The sequence below is a fragment of the Eumetopias jubatus genome, unplaced genomic scaffold (assembly GCF_037043125.1).
Source record: "Eumetopias jubatus isolate StellerSeaLion01/CBP00866 unplaced genomic scaffold, mEumJub1_p1.0 scaffold_13, whole genome shotgun sequence".
NCBI lineage: Eukaryota > Metazoa > Chordata > Mammalia > Carnivora > Otariidae > Eumetopias > Eumetopias jubatus.
In genome coordinates, this window is record NW_028274819.1 from 61,606,267 (window position 1) to 61,622,086 (window position 15,820).

Here is a 15,820-nt window from a genome sequence, read left to right on the forward strand (position 1 = left end):
GAAAGAGCCAAGATGTCCATCGACAGATGAATGGTTAAAGAAGATTGGTGTATATATATATATACAATGTAATATGCAGCCATCAAAAGGAATGAAATCTTTCCATTTGCAATGATGTGGATGGAATTGGAGGGTATGATGCTGGGCGAAATAAGTCAATCAGAGAAAGACATGTATCATATGACCTCACTGATATGAGGACTTCTTCATCTCAGGAAACAAACTGAGGATTCCTGGAGTGGTGGCGGATGGGAGGGATTGGGTGGCTGGGTGATAGACGTTGGGTACGGTAGGTGCTATGGTGAGCGCTGTTAATTGTGTAAGACTGTTGAATCATAGACCTGTACCTCTGAAACAAATCATACATTACATGTTAAAAAAGAAAAAGAAGAAGAAAAGAAGAAGAAGAAGAAGAAAAGAAGAAGAAGAAGAAGAAGAAGAAGAAGAAGAAGAAGAAGAAGATAGCAGGAAGGAAAGAATGAAGAGGGGGAAATTGGAGAGGGAGACAAACCATGAGAGACTATGTACTCTGAGAAACAAACTGAGGGTTCTAGAGGGGAGCGGGGTCGGAGGATGAGTTAGCCTGGTGATGGTTATTAAAGAGGGCACATACTGCATGGAGCACTGTGTGGTATATTCAAACGATGAATCATGGAACACTACATCAAAAACTAATGATGTAATGTATGGTGATTAACATAACCTAATAATGAAAAATAAGTAAATAAAAAACAACAAACAAACGTACAAACAAACAAACAAAAACAAAAGAAAACAAGGAAACCTGAATGTACTCCAAGAAGTAAATGCTAGAAATTAAAAAAAAAAAAAATTCTTAGCAAGTTGTATAAGATCTACCATGATCTGGCTTCCTCCAGCTATCCAGAGTAACATTTTGCAACCAGTTTTAATGTGGCAGGCACTTGTCTAAGCCCTTTATGTGACTTATAACTTTAAAACTGAACACAATCTTGTGTGAGAAGTATTATTATTTTCTACATTTCTATTATTTTCTACATTTTCTACATATTTCTACTGATGAGAACTGATGTTCAGAGAGGATGGTTTTACCAGTTATAGCTGGTAAGTAGTAAAGCTAGGAGTTTAAGTTCTGTATCTTTTTTCTAGCATTGTTTTCTATACTTTCACTTAGCATGGTTTTGCAACTCCAATCTGCAGTATTATTTCCTCTCCATTTAGTAGTTTCCTCATTTGTACTGGGAGCATAAATGCATTGTCTTCTTTTTTTAAAAAAAAGATTATTTATTTATTTATTTATTTATTTATTTATTTATTATTTATTTATTTGAGAAAGAGCAAGAGCACGAGAAAGAATCTGAATCAGACTCCACAATGAACACAGAGCCTGACAGGGGCTTGTTCCCATGCCTGGAAGACCAGGATCTGAGCCAAAACAGTCAGTCAGGCACTCAACTGACTAAGCTTCCCAGGTACTCCAGTGCACTGTCTTCTAAATAGAGCCTTAGTAACCAAGTATTTTTATTCCAGGAAAAAGCCACTCAATCATTCCTATTTTTGCAGACAATTTTAAAAGAGAAAGAAAATAAAAGATTGGAAATAGGGATATGAGGCAAAATTAAGAGAGTAGGAGCACGGTTTTTCAATGAAGTCCTAAAGATAAAGAAAGCAGTGGAAAATTAAACCTAGAGTTTTGAACAACATTCCTGAATTCTCTAGGCTGGAGAGAACTGAGTTGGGTGAAAGAGAGAGCAAGAGAGATCTTGAAATTTTTCTAGCAAGTGACAAGTAAATGAGTGTCAATTATTCATTTATTATTATTATGTAGACTTAAACATGTCATTACTACAGTCTTCATTTGGTATGCTGTTGTTATTCATTTATTTTGACAGACATAGAAAAACTATTCATAAGGTCCTCTGCATATTCACATATCACAACGGTCTCTCTTCCTTCTAATTTTGCCCAGCTGCAAATCCTCCAACTGCGGGGTTATAAGGAACGTAATTTTTAAGATTTGAGTGGGTGAATGTGCTATGTTTTTTGCTTCCTAAAGATTTCTTTAACAGTCCTAGCTATTAATGCGATTGCCTCACTGTGGGCACACGCTTTCCTTTGTTCTTCTCTTCTTCCACTCCTACTTATCCCTGGAGGCTAACTTAGGTGTAATCTTACCTTCTCTCTTACACTCTGGATCACGTTTTCCTTCTTTGAGCTTCTATGGCACCTGTACTTGTAGCTAAGATGGCATTTCCACATTGAATAGAAATTGTCTGTCGGCATGGGAAATGTGGCTTTTTTGGTGATAGTCCATGCGACATAATAAGTAAGAATGTTGGTTCTGGAACCAGTCCAGCTAGGTTCAAATCCTGGTTTTACCTTTTACTTCCTGAGAGACCTTGTATAAATTATCAACTTCCCTGTGCCTCAGTGTCCTGATCTATAAATGGGAATCATCAAAGTATCTACTTCATAGATTGGTTGTGTCAACCTATGTAAAGTGATTTGAAAGACAGCCAGCACATAGAAGGTTCTCAGTGTTAAATGAGCTAACCAATTTGACTGCCTATAACCGGGCTGATTAACTAGCATGACTACATTCCTTTAGATCTTATTTTCTCCCATCTTAAAGTTGAGGGTCTATGAGTTCTAAAAGAGTGGAGAATACTTCTGTTCAAGAAATAAATGAACTGCATAGTATTTTATCTGGACCCGTTATAGCACTTACCACTTTCCACTTGGTAATATAGTTTTCTGCTATTCCTGTTTTATATCTTTGCTGAGCAATTTGGGCCCATGTCTTCATTTGTTTTATTCATGCCTAATGTGTTGCCTGATGCAGAGTAGAAATGCAAGTATTTGCTAAATGAAAATATATAAATAAATCTGCAAGGAATCAAAAGAACTAGTAAGTCTGATACCATATAGGATTAACTTGCATTGTTCTCCATATTGGGTTCTGTGACCATGAACCACTGTTAATATCCTTGAAAGTAAGAAAACTTATAATTATAAAATACAACTTCATAAATTTCTATTACATTTGCAGTCACTATAAAAATCAAATATATTCCCATGCTCTAAAATCTTAATTTAACAGAACGGTTAAGCACTCAGCGAGTATTTATAGACTTCGCCTCATGGTAGAGATTTGGTGGTAAATATTCAGGATTAGATATTTGCTCTCAAGGGACTTACAAGTGGTTGATGTCATTCTTCTTTCTTAAGCACATTTTAAATATATTTTATGATCCATCAAATGAGCTTATTCTAATAGCAAATGATATATTCTGCTTGCCTGTACACAATATATTTCATCAACTACGTCCCACAGAGAAGATCTTACTTTTTCCTTTCTTTTTCCCTTTTTTTTTCAGTGCCCTAAATATCAGAAACCTTATGTTTAATCAGATATTTGGAAAAAAAAATGTACAGACATGCTTGGGCATAAAATTAAAAGAATTTAAACCTACTAAAACTTCTAATGAGATGTAGTATTTTCTTATTCAATTTAACAAATCAGAGAACTCATTGCTTGAAATAAAAGTTTATTCCCCTTTTAATAATAATGGCCATTTATTTATATAAGTTAGCTCTTAAACCTGTGAAACTCCTAAAGACCCCCTAGACTCAGCCAGAGAACTCTAAGTACCCATTTCTAAGCTCTCACTCCTTGAACTGTGCTTTCTTTTATTTTAGATCCTTGCTGCTCCATAAATGGCTTTGAAAAATGAAGGGACAAAGTGGCAACAGATTTTCACACCCAAGCCTCTAATCCCCACAATGCCTTTGCAAATGCTATTCTATCTGCCTGCAAACCATCTCCTCCTATGCCTTGGTTTGCTACCTGGAAAATCTGACTGCCTTCTAAGGCACTGTCCTATAGGTCCATTCTGGAGAATGTCTCTGACATCTCCACACCAAAATCAAATTAGTTCTTCCACATCATCTAACATCATGATGACATTTCAAATATTGAATAAAGCTTCTCATGTATTATCTCATTTAATCTGTACAAATATGAAATATGCATTATTACAATCACAAGTTTACAGCTAAATAAATGGTGGCTAAGAAATGTTACTTAACTTGCTTAAGTTCACTGTGTAGGAAAACTACGATTCAGTTTAGGTCTTTATCCTTGAGTTCATAGCCACCAACCTATATGAAATGTTACTAAAACAAACTAGCCCAAAGCTCTTTAATCATCTGTGTCATGCTCATTCTGCAAGTAGGTAGTGAAGTCTTCGAGGAAATGGACCTATTCTTAGTGCCTTGAACTTAATAGAGGTTTAATAAGTATTTGATGGATGAATTGATGAGTTGGTGGATAGAGAGAGAGATGAAAATAAAAATAGGCAGATTGAAGAATGGAAAAATGACTGAATGACCAGAATAAATGAAAAGATATAATCCTAGGGATTGGTTTGTGGTCTGACATGGAGAGAATATAGAATTCTTGGGTCTGCTTCCCCATTCTTTGCCCTAGCTTGTTCTGCCTGTACAACCACATATAAATGCTAATATATCTTGTTCCCCCCCTACTGTTGTTAATATATACAAATTTTCACCTCTGGGAATGCTTATCGAAAATATTGCTGTCACTTGAGTAGTGATTTAATTTCTCATACATTCTTCCAGATGATGTATATAACATTTCATGAGACAGTATTTCCCAAAAACCTAGTTTGTTTCCCATATAGCAGATGACCAGCAAATGGTTGTTATATGACTAAATGAATCAATCAAAAATGAATGCATGAAGGAATCAGTCAATAATCAATCACCTAATCGATGCTTGAGTGTAGAATCTATACATTAATTTACTAATTCATGTTTATTTCACACTGTAGCTAAGGGAGCTAACATTTACTACCCAAACAGGACTCTGTGACAGATATTGTGTTATATTCTTATCCACAGTGAGTCATACAATCCTCATAATAGCCATGCAAGATATGTTTCCATTCCCATCTCAGACATTTGTAAACAAAGGCTCAGAGAGGTTAAGTTTGATGCAATAAGAAGCTAAGCATCTATGACATGGCAGAACTCAGACTCAAACCATGTCATTTTGATTCTTCATTACCTGCTCTTTTCTTTGTACATGGAATGTAGAATGACTGAAAATTATGTAAATTTGGTTTACAATGTTTAAACCAATAGTGCCCACTTTTCTAATGACAGTGAGTTTTACTGGTCAGATAAGTTAATGGAGTTACCAATCCTCATCCTGGAAAAAAAATAATAATTAAAATTATGGGAAAAGCTGAATACTCAATTACATAGAGCATGCCCCATCAAATTGATCTCAGTTGCCTTCTGAAAAGCTGTGGTGAAATAGAGCCAAGGGTTTCCCCCAAATAACTCAGAGCCAACTCTCATTCATTCCTGACCTCTTACCACCTTCTCTATACCTAGAAAGATAATCACATATTTATGCAGAGCCTTTTATAGGTCAAAATATTTTTCAAAAGGTGATTAATTCTGGAGAAGCTTTCTTGTGATTACTGATGTGGCATACTCTCTAAATGTTGAACTGCACCTGGAGTATGTACAGTTCCCCAGGACAACTCTATACACCTGCTTTATCCTAAGGTGAGAACTCTGGTTTTATTTTTTTCCCCTCTTAGTAGCTCATTTTTTCCAGCTTCATTGAAGTAGAGTTGACAAATAAAAATTGCACATATTTAAGGTGTACAACATGATGTTTTGATATATGTATCCATTGTGAAATGAATACCACAATTAACCTAATTAATATCTCTATCACTTCAAATAGTTACCTTTGTGTGCTGTGAAGACACTTAAGATCTACCCTTTTACAAATTTCAAACATACACTACAGTATTATAACTATAGTCACCACGTTGAAACTAGATCTCCAGAACTTGTTCATCCTGAATAACTGAAACATTTTACCCTTTGGCTAACATCTCCCTATGTTTTCTAATCCCCAGTCTCTGACAACCACCATTCTATTCTCTGCTTCTTTGAACTAGACTGTTTTAGGTTCCATATGTAAGTGAGATAAGGCAGTATTTGCCTTTCCGTCTCTGGCTTATTTCACTGAGCACAATGTCCTTTAGCTTTATGCATACTCTAGTGAACGTCAGGATTTCCTTCTTTTTTTAAAGCTGAATAATATTCCATTGTATATATACACCACCTTTTTTTTTATCTGTTCATCTATCAACAGACGCTTAAGTAGTTTCCATATCTTGGCTACTATAAATAATGCTACAATGATGCTACATGGGGGTGCAGATATCTCTTTGAGATACTGATTTCATTTCCTTTAAATATATACCTAGAAGTGCGAGTTTTATTTTTAATAGTAGATCTATTTTTCATATTTTGAGAAACCTTCATATCGTTGTCCATAATGGTTGTACCAATTTACAGTCCCACCAACAGTATACTGTATTCTCTACATCCTCATCAACACTTGTTATCTTTTATCTTTTTGATAATAGGCATTCTAACAGGTGTGAATTAATAGCCCTGCAATAAATTGCAGTTTCAATTTGCATTTTTCTGATGATTAGTCATGTTGAGCATATTTCATATACCTGTTGATCATTTGCATGTCTTCTTTGGAGAAATATCTATTCAGGTCCTTTGCCCATTTTTTAATCAGATTATTTGTTTTTTTGGTATTAAGTTGTTTGACTTCCTTATCTATTTTAGATATTAACTCCTTATACTATGTATGGTTTGCAAATATTTTCTCCAATTCCATAGGTTGTCTCTCCCAATTCCACAGGTTGATTGTTTCCTTTGCTATGAGAACTCATTGGTTTTAGAAACATGTTAAACTAGGGGCACCTGGGTGGCTCCGTTGTTAAGCCTCTGCCTTCGGCTCAGGTCATGATCCCAGGGTCCTGGGATGGAGCCCCTCATCGAGCCCCGCATCGGGCTCCCTGCTCCGTGGGAAGCCTGCTTGCTGTGTCTTTTTCTGTCAAACAAATAAATATTAAACAAATAATAATAAAATAGAAACGTTAAACTCACAGGGCTAGGGAGATTAAAGGAAAAAAAGAACTATGGATTCAGACTTAAAGGTAATAATTCAGATCTTTAAGGAGAATGAAATAGTTCTAAATTATTTATTTACTTACATAAAACTTCTAATTTGCTAGTCATAAGAAAAAATTTAGATTATTTATAATATTAGATTACATATGAAATATGATTGCTGTAATAAAGCAATTTTTAAGGTGAGAAATCAGAAATATAAGAAGGACAATATATGGACTAAGTGTTTATGCTCAGTTAATTACTATAGTTGGACATTTACATTACAATGTACTTTCTGGCAGCTAAGTTAACAAAGGAAGACACTTGTTGGTTCACAGCTTTCACTGATAAAAGAAAATAAGAGAATCATCAGAAAAGGCAATTTCTTCCTGGGCTCTGCACTAGGAGGATTTCCCCCTGAGCAAAGTCAACAATGAAATGGGGGAACATGGGCTCTGGATCACAGAATCATTAATGGGATCTTCTCTAAGTAAACTTGGATAGGTTATTTAATACTTCTAAGATTTACCTCAGTGAAAGTAATTTGTGTTTAACATTTAATTAATTCAGAACATATGAAATATTTTGAAAAGAAAAAAGAACAATAACAAAATAATTCTATGTATACCCACTTTAGAAACAAAATGTCACAATACCGTTGGAGACCCTTGGATGTCTCTCTTAGGACCCATGCCCTTCGCTCCACTCACTCTGAGAAAATATTGAACTCCTGAACTTTTCGTGTAGCCATTCCCTCACAGCATTTTAGTTTTCCTGTATGTGTATGTATCCCTAAATAAGATATTGTTTAATTATTCATATTTTTGAAATTCATATACATATATCATACTGAATGCATTTTTTTCTGCAAATTGCTTTTTTTGTCAACTTTATGTTTGCGACTCATTCCTTTGAATATATTTAACTGTAGTTCAGTGATTTTCATTACTGTGCAATATTCTCTTATATAACTATAATAAGATAATTTAACCATTTTATGAAAATAGCTATTTGGGTCTTTTCCTCCAGTTTTGTTTTGTTTTGCTATTACAAACAAAGCTTCTATGAGTGTTTTTTTTCTCTATACCTCAGATTCTTTTTTCATTTTTTTATTATGTTATATTAATCACCATACATTACATCATTAGTTTTTGATGTAGTGTTCTATGATTCATTGTTTGCATATAACACCCAGTGCTCCATGCAGTACGTGCCCTCTTTAATACCCAACACCAGGCTAACCCATCCCCCCACCAGAACCCTCAGTTTGTTTCTCAGAGTCCATAGTCTCTCATGGTTCGTCTTCCCCTCCGATTTCCCCCTCTTCATTCTTCCCTTCCTGCTATCTTCTTTTTTAACATATAATGCATTATTTGTCCTATGAGTTTTTTTATCTATGTCTCCTGTATGCATGAGAGTGTCACTAAGGTAAACTCTTAGGAAGGCTATTGCTGGGTAGTATATAGAGCCTATCACCCCCAGTCTTGTCAGATGGACATCAAGTGCTCATATTAAATTAATCATAATCCTTGATTAATGAAACACTCGTAAAAAAGGTCCATGAAAGCATCCACACTCTTTACTTCCCTAGTTAATGTCAAATTGTTTTCCAGAATGGTAATACTATTTACATTTTGCCAGCAGATTCAATTGTTCCACGGTCTAGCCAACCGTTAGATATTTCAATTTCTCCAAATCTGGTAGATGAGATATGTAATCTCATTGCCATGGTAATGATTCACCTTATTTCTAGTGAAGTTGAGCATATTTCAGTATGTTTATTCCCTAGTCAGAATTCTTACCTTCACGTTTAAAGCTCAGTAAAATATTTCATACATGTTTGTTAAAATGATGAAAATAGATATATACCAGAATACCCAGCACAAGTCTTGGTACAGAGCTGGTATTTCATATATGTCAATAACCATCCTTAGCTCCCACCCTTCTCATAAATAAGAACTACTTCATAAAATGAGGAATAAAATCTTCCTCTCATTTTTTAAAGGTTTTATTTTTAAGTAATCTCTATATCCAATGTGGGACTCAAACTCACTACCCCAAAATCAAGTGTCGCACACTCCACCAACTGAGCCATCCAGGTGCCCCTTCCTCTAATGTATCTAAGACATACCAACATATTGCTCAAATAAATGCTTCTTAAGCACACGTGTGCACATGCATGCACACGCATACACACACACACACACTTTTACCCTATTCACTGAAGGCTTTTCTGTAAGAAGCTGAAGTTAAATTGCCCTATTATATTCATGTTTTACATTCCAATTTAACAAAGAGAAAAGATATAAGATTAAATAAATAAAAACCTGGCACATGAGGAAGTTATGCCAAAAAGAAGTGTCAGAAACCATAGTAGTCTTCTTTGCTGTTTTTTAGCAATCCTCATTTGGGCATGCTCTAATTCCAAATCACAATGGAGACATATTCTAAATGAGAGTAAGTGTGATAAAAGTCCAATTTAATGTGAATTTCAAAAGTTAGAAATATTTATATTATGGCAAACTCACATGTTTTGTTAAAAAATTACCAATGTTGTGCAGCTTTCTAGATTCTGTGGGTATAGCAACTTCTTTTTATGATAGCTAACATGCACAGAAAGAGCTTCCAGGAAATCAGCAGGGGCTCCTATTAGTTCCCAAAGTTTTGGAGGGATTCCAGATGCAACTTAGCTATTTTTAGGGATATGGAACGAACTCTAAAAAGTAGAGATGACAACATCTTCTTTAAAGTAATATTTCTGAGATTAGAGAGTATGTATATAAATTGGCTGAAGGATAGTAGACACCCAGATAGTAGTAATGACTTATCTATCCAACAATTTTTTTAATTCTGCAAGTATTTATTGAAAACCTAATATGTGCTGGGCACTGGGCTAGGCACTGGAATATATGTATTGTAAGAAAAAATAAAATAAATAAACATAACAAAACAGAAGCCATCTACAGTACTATTATAAATACCAGCTTTTTCTTAAATCTTCCAACAGATATGCTAATTTGAATACTGGTATAATAGTCTAGTTTTCATAAAACATACATTAACAAAATAGAGCTTTCTTTTTTAATTTCTTTTCATTAACTTTATTTTTTAGGTTGGTAAATCTTTGTTGTGGGGGCTGTCTTCTGCATTGCTATTGTTTAGTGGCATTCCCAGCTTCTGTCCACTACATATTAGTGGCACCCTTCCTCATCACCCAGTGTGTGAGAATAACAAATGTCACCAGGGGCACCTGGGTGGCTCTGTCAGTTAAGCAACTGACTCTTGATTTCAGCTAGGTCATGATCTCAGGGTTGTGAGATCAAACTCCACCTTGGGCTCTGCACTGGGCATGGAACCTGCTTGAGAATCTCTCTCCCCTCTCCCCCTACTCTCTCTCTTTCTCTCTAAAATAAATAAACAAAACCTTTAAAAAGAAATGTCAGCAGCCATGGCCAACATTCCATACAGGGCAAAAATCACCCCCAGTTGAGAATCACTATGTTAGAATAATAGAGTTACGGGAGCAGTGGACTGAGAGAAAAAAAGACCTAAAATTGAAGTCTGGCTTTGCCAATGACTATTTCTGTATTTATTTAACCAGGACAGAATTTAGAAAACAAAGCATGTAGTAATAGGGCCATCCTAATGGGATTTCCCAGAAATTTTAGATGTTACCCGAAGCAGGATTTGGGCTTTTAAGTACCAGCATAAAAGTAATATAGAATAAGTAAATATCCCAGTTCCCAGCTCTAACATCTCTATAGCTTATAGTTGAGTGACACAAATACTACACATTGTATGCTGCTGGTAATAAGCTCACCAATTCTCTGCATTCTTCTCTATGATTCAGTTTCCTCATTTGTAAAAGGAAGGGTGATTCCCCACTTCCCAAGTTTCGGTAGAATACCCAGCTAAGGATTTCCACTAGTCCATACATTTCCTTCTTTGTCATCCTTTAACCTACAATATTATAATTAATTATTATTATCATTATTACTATAGATTATTATTGTGAATCTATATATTTGAAAATATTCAAATATGTTGGTTCATTTTTTCTCTTTTCTTCCTTTCCTTTTTTTTTTTTACTACCAAAATAACCAGAAGTCACAAAGACAGAGAGGTTATATAAGCAGCCACAATTTCTTATCATTTTTGGGGCTTCCACACTTAACAAAAACTCTTTCCACCTGTAGGCTCACTAATAAATGGAATTCACATAGCAGAACACAGGGATTTTTATCTGAATATTTAAAAAATATTACAAATGAAAATATTTCTAGGGAAGGAAGCACTCAGTTTGCTCTTTTGAAAATTGTACCCAATTATATCTACTTCACAGGATTGTTGTGCCAGTAAAATGAGGTTTTTGCTTATTTTGTTTTAATTAAAATCTCTACAAAAACGCAAGGAATATGTTTTGCTTAAATTTTTAATCAAGTGTAAGTGACTGATATAAATCTATCAATAACTTATTTATCCCAGGAAATCATGGAGTCTTCCTCTTGCCTCTCACTAAGAATGTAATACTCCATTCAAAACATTTTTGGCAGGTGGTGATTTAATTACTGTTATTGGCATTCCTTACATAAGGTTGAGGAAAAGTCCACAGTCCATGACTGGAGCAGCAAGAACATCCTAAGACCAACTCTGATCTCGTTACTACTGTACTTAGCTTTGCATTACTATAATTTAGAATGATCAAGGCTTCTAAATGAAGCTTCTAAAGGAGATGATCTCAACACAGACACAGGTTTTTAGGAGAGAGCTAGGGACCTGGAATCAGAGGAATTTGTTGGAAACCCAGCACTGCGACCTACTAGCTGTGCAGTTCTGACCCAATGGCACAATTGTCTGAATCTCACTTTGCCCATCTGTAAAATGGGCATGGTAATACATTGCTGGTGTGGGATAAAGCTAATGTAAGTGAACATTCAAAATAATCCAAAAGTTGGGAGAAGAAATTCCACCATGGAAAACAAATGGATCAAGATAGAACATTTGAAAGTATTCTGACTTGAGGTGGCTTATTTGATGTCAGTTTATTTTGAGAAATTTTTTCTTCAGGATAGAAAGAATGACTGCAAGATTGAATTAAATTCCTATACTTCTGTTTATAAGAGAGAAAAAGAATAGAGGAAAGAAAAGATTATAGGCTGATACCAAATCTCATGGCTGAGCAAATAGTCTGGAAAAGGAAGAGCTTCTCCTTGCAGGAAAGGAAAAAAAAAATGATGTTCCCTGAAAATAATTTTACCTATCTTAAGGTGATTACAACTCCAGAGAATTAGAAGCATTAGAGGTACTTATAGCCATACACAACCTCCAGAAAACAATTCATCTCTAGCTGAACCCGTTTTTCTCCTAGTATGCCTGGCTAACTACAAACTTTTTTATCTAAGGAAAACTATTAAGAACCGAACAAAGGTAGAGGTATGGGAAATTAATTCCATTATGTTCTTTTAGAAAAGCAGAATATTTGTGGAAGAGGGTCTCTGTCTCTCAAATCCCTATAGCAAACTGAACAGGTTGGTGGTTTTCAGTTGCTAAATCAAATTTATAAATTATTTAAGAGACAGAATGCTCTATGGAAATAGGGATTTTTAGTTTCAGCTCTTCTTTAAAAAAACAAAACAACACAAACAAAATACAAGGGACTATTAAAACAATTTAGCTCTTTGTAGTGGGTTGAATAGCGTTCCCCAAAATTCATGTCTACCCAGAACACCAGAATTTCACCTTATTTGGAAAGAGGGTCTTTGCTAATATAATTAGCTAAAGATATTAAAATGCAGTCAGCCTGGATTCAGGGTGTTCCCTAAACCCAATGACCAGTATCCTTATAAGAAGAAGAGGGGACATAGACACAGAACAGAGAAGGCCATGTGAATAGACAGGCACAGACTGAAGTGATGCACCTAGAGGCCAAGGGACACCAGATTGCTGACAACCACCAGCAGTTAGGAGAGAGGCATAGGGCAGTTTCTCTCTCAGCGCCTCCAGAAGGAATGAACCTTGCCAACACCTTGATTTCAGGCTTCTGGCCTCTAGAACTGTGAGAGAATAAATTTATGTTGTTTCAAGCCACCAAATTTTTGTTATTTTGTTATAGAAGCCCTAGAGGAAACTGATACATCTCCCTATACTTGCTTCAATTGTGATATGCTGGTATAGAGCTATAAATTTATCAAATATTACTACATAAACCACACTGCATTTAGGCTGGTATAACAATGGTAAAAAGACACAAATACATATGTGTCAGGAAGTGAGGCACACAATTAGAAACTAAAAAACATTCCGAAATATATTACAATGGTGACCCATCATGATACCTATGGCAATAAGGGGAGGTGGGTGGAGGTGGATCCTGGGGCAGACAAGGAAAGCTCCCAAAAAAGAGAGAACTGGGCTGAGTACTGCAGCAGAGAGAGATCAGCTTGGTAAGGACCATGGAGAAAAAAGACTTCATGCAATTTGATATTTCAAGAATTAAGTGGAAGGAATGAGAAAATGAAGAGATGCGACTAGAAACGCAGGCAGGGTCAGATTGTGAGTCCAAATTTTTCCTGAAACAGTGTGCTTCAGTTTCCTCATTTGCCAAATGTGTAGATTGGATAAAGTCATAATCTTGCCTCCAGCTCTGGGGTTCTGAGAATCTAGGAATATTTAACTCCTTGAAAGCTGTTGTAACTTTGACTCCTAGGACAACTAAGTAACAGTTCTGTTCAGTCAATCAGCAATAATCATCACATAAATGAGTGATAATGAAAATTATATGTAGTTAAGTGGTTGATTAACCTAATTAATAATTTATTATTAAGTTTTTAATTTTAATTCCTGTATTCACGTACAGTGTTATATTAGTTTCAGGTATACAATACAGTGCTTCAACAATTCTATACATTACTCAGTGCTCAGCATGATAAGTGTACTCCTTAATCCCCATCACCTATTTCACCCATCCCCCCACCCACCTCTCACCCATCCCTTCATCCACCATGGTTAACCAAATTTAAAATGCACTGTTGTGAAGTTCTGTACCAAAAGTATTGGTTTAAGGAAACCAAGACCTCCATTCTATACCTACATGTGAGTTTGTGTCCTAAGTGGCACACTAGGCAATGTATCATCCAACTAAGAAGCAGTCTTATTTCTGTTTATGGACCTATATCAGACTTCAGGCACATTCTACAGGTCAGCATGAGAGTACTGATCATGTGAGGTCAACTTGAAGAGAAGGATTTAAAAGACTATTAAGGTAGCTGAGGTGAAATGTAACCTGCCCCTCCCCTCCCAACATACACACATATGTGGGGGAGATGTCTTTAATTAAAGAAAATGTTTTAAAGTCCTAAGTACATTCTTAGACCACTCCATATCCTGATATGATTTAATTTATGCTAGCTTCTATGGAGATTTGTACAAAATTATTTTTTTTGGTACAAAATTATTTATAATTCATTTCTACACAGCAGCATATAAGGTTCATGTTGGAATTTTTCCAGTAATTTGAAGCAGTATACAACTTCAGATCTACTATAAAGGTTACCAGTTGCAACTATAAGTACATTTCTATCTAAAAAGGGCTGATCCTCCATGATTTAAAATAGTTCATGAAAATTTCACAACAATGGTTAGTTATGTAGCAATGAAGGCTTTTTTCAATGGCAGCCCAAGTAGTGCAGAAGACTGGTCTTTGAATCAGATAGAATTGACTTCCCATTCTAACTCTGCTGCAATTTATTAGAAAAGAAAGTTAACCTCTTTGATAATGTAAGAGTAATAATGACCACTGTACTACTGCATACAGTTAATTTGATCATCAAATAATATATGTGGTAACATGGAGCTAAATGTCTTAGACATAGGAAGTAGCAGAATAGCCTTTTTTTCAGTCCTTATTATATAAGTATTTGGGTGCGAACATTTTGCAAAACTGGTTTTTCAGTCATTTTCTTATCTAATTGGTTTAAGAATACTTAACAAAAACTGCTGCAGCTTCTGACTGCCGTCCCCCCCACAACACCCCCAAACAACACACTGAACAACAAAAACCAGACAGACAACAACCATTGCTAGATACACAGCAACAAAACCTCAAAACATCACTGGAGTCCCTCTGATAGTTTGATGGCTATTGCTTTTTTTGAGAGAGACCTAGAGCTTCAGCTTCAACTGTCCAATTTGATGGCATTCCTTTTATTATTATTATTATTATTACTATTGAAGTATAATTGACATGCAATATTACATTCATTTCACTTGTAGAACATTGATTCAACAATTTTATACATTACTCAATGCTTATCTCAATAAGTATAGTCACCATACAATGCTATTACAACGTTATTAACTATATTCTCTATGTTGTACTTTTCATCTCTGTGACTTATTTATTTTATTACTGGAAGTTTGTACCTCTTAATGCTTTTTATCTATTTTGCCCATACCCCCATCCACATCCCCTGGGCAACCACCAGTTTGTTCTCTGTTTTTAAGAGTCTGTTTTTGTTTTTTTGTTCGTTCATTCATTCGTTTGTTTCTTTTAGATTCCCCATATAAATGAAGTCATATGTTATTTGTTTTCTCTGTATGACTTATTTCACTTAGCATACCCTCTAGGTCTATCCATGTTGCTGCAAATGACAAGATCTCAATCTTTAAAATATAGTATATGCACATATGCATGCCACCTTCAATCTTTTATAGACATAAGTTTGTATATTTAAATAGATTTAAAAAAGCAGTACGTTTGGCCACCACATTGTTGATCTCTTTTTAAGGTCAAAATACATAACACAATTGCTTATTTTTGGCT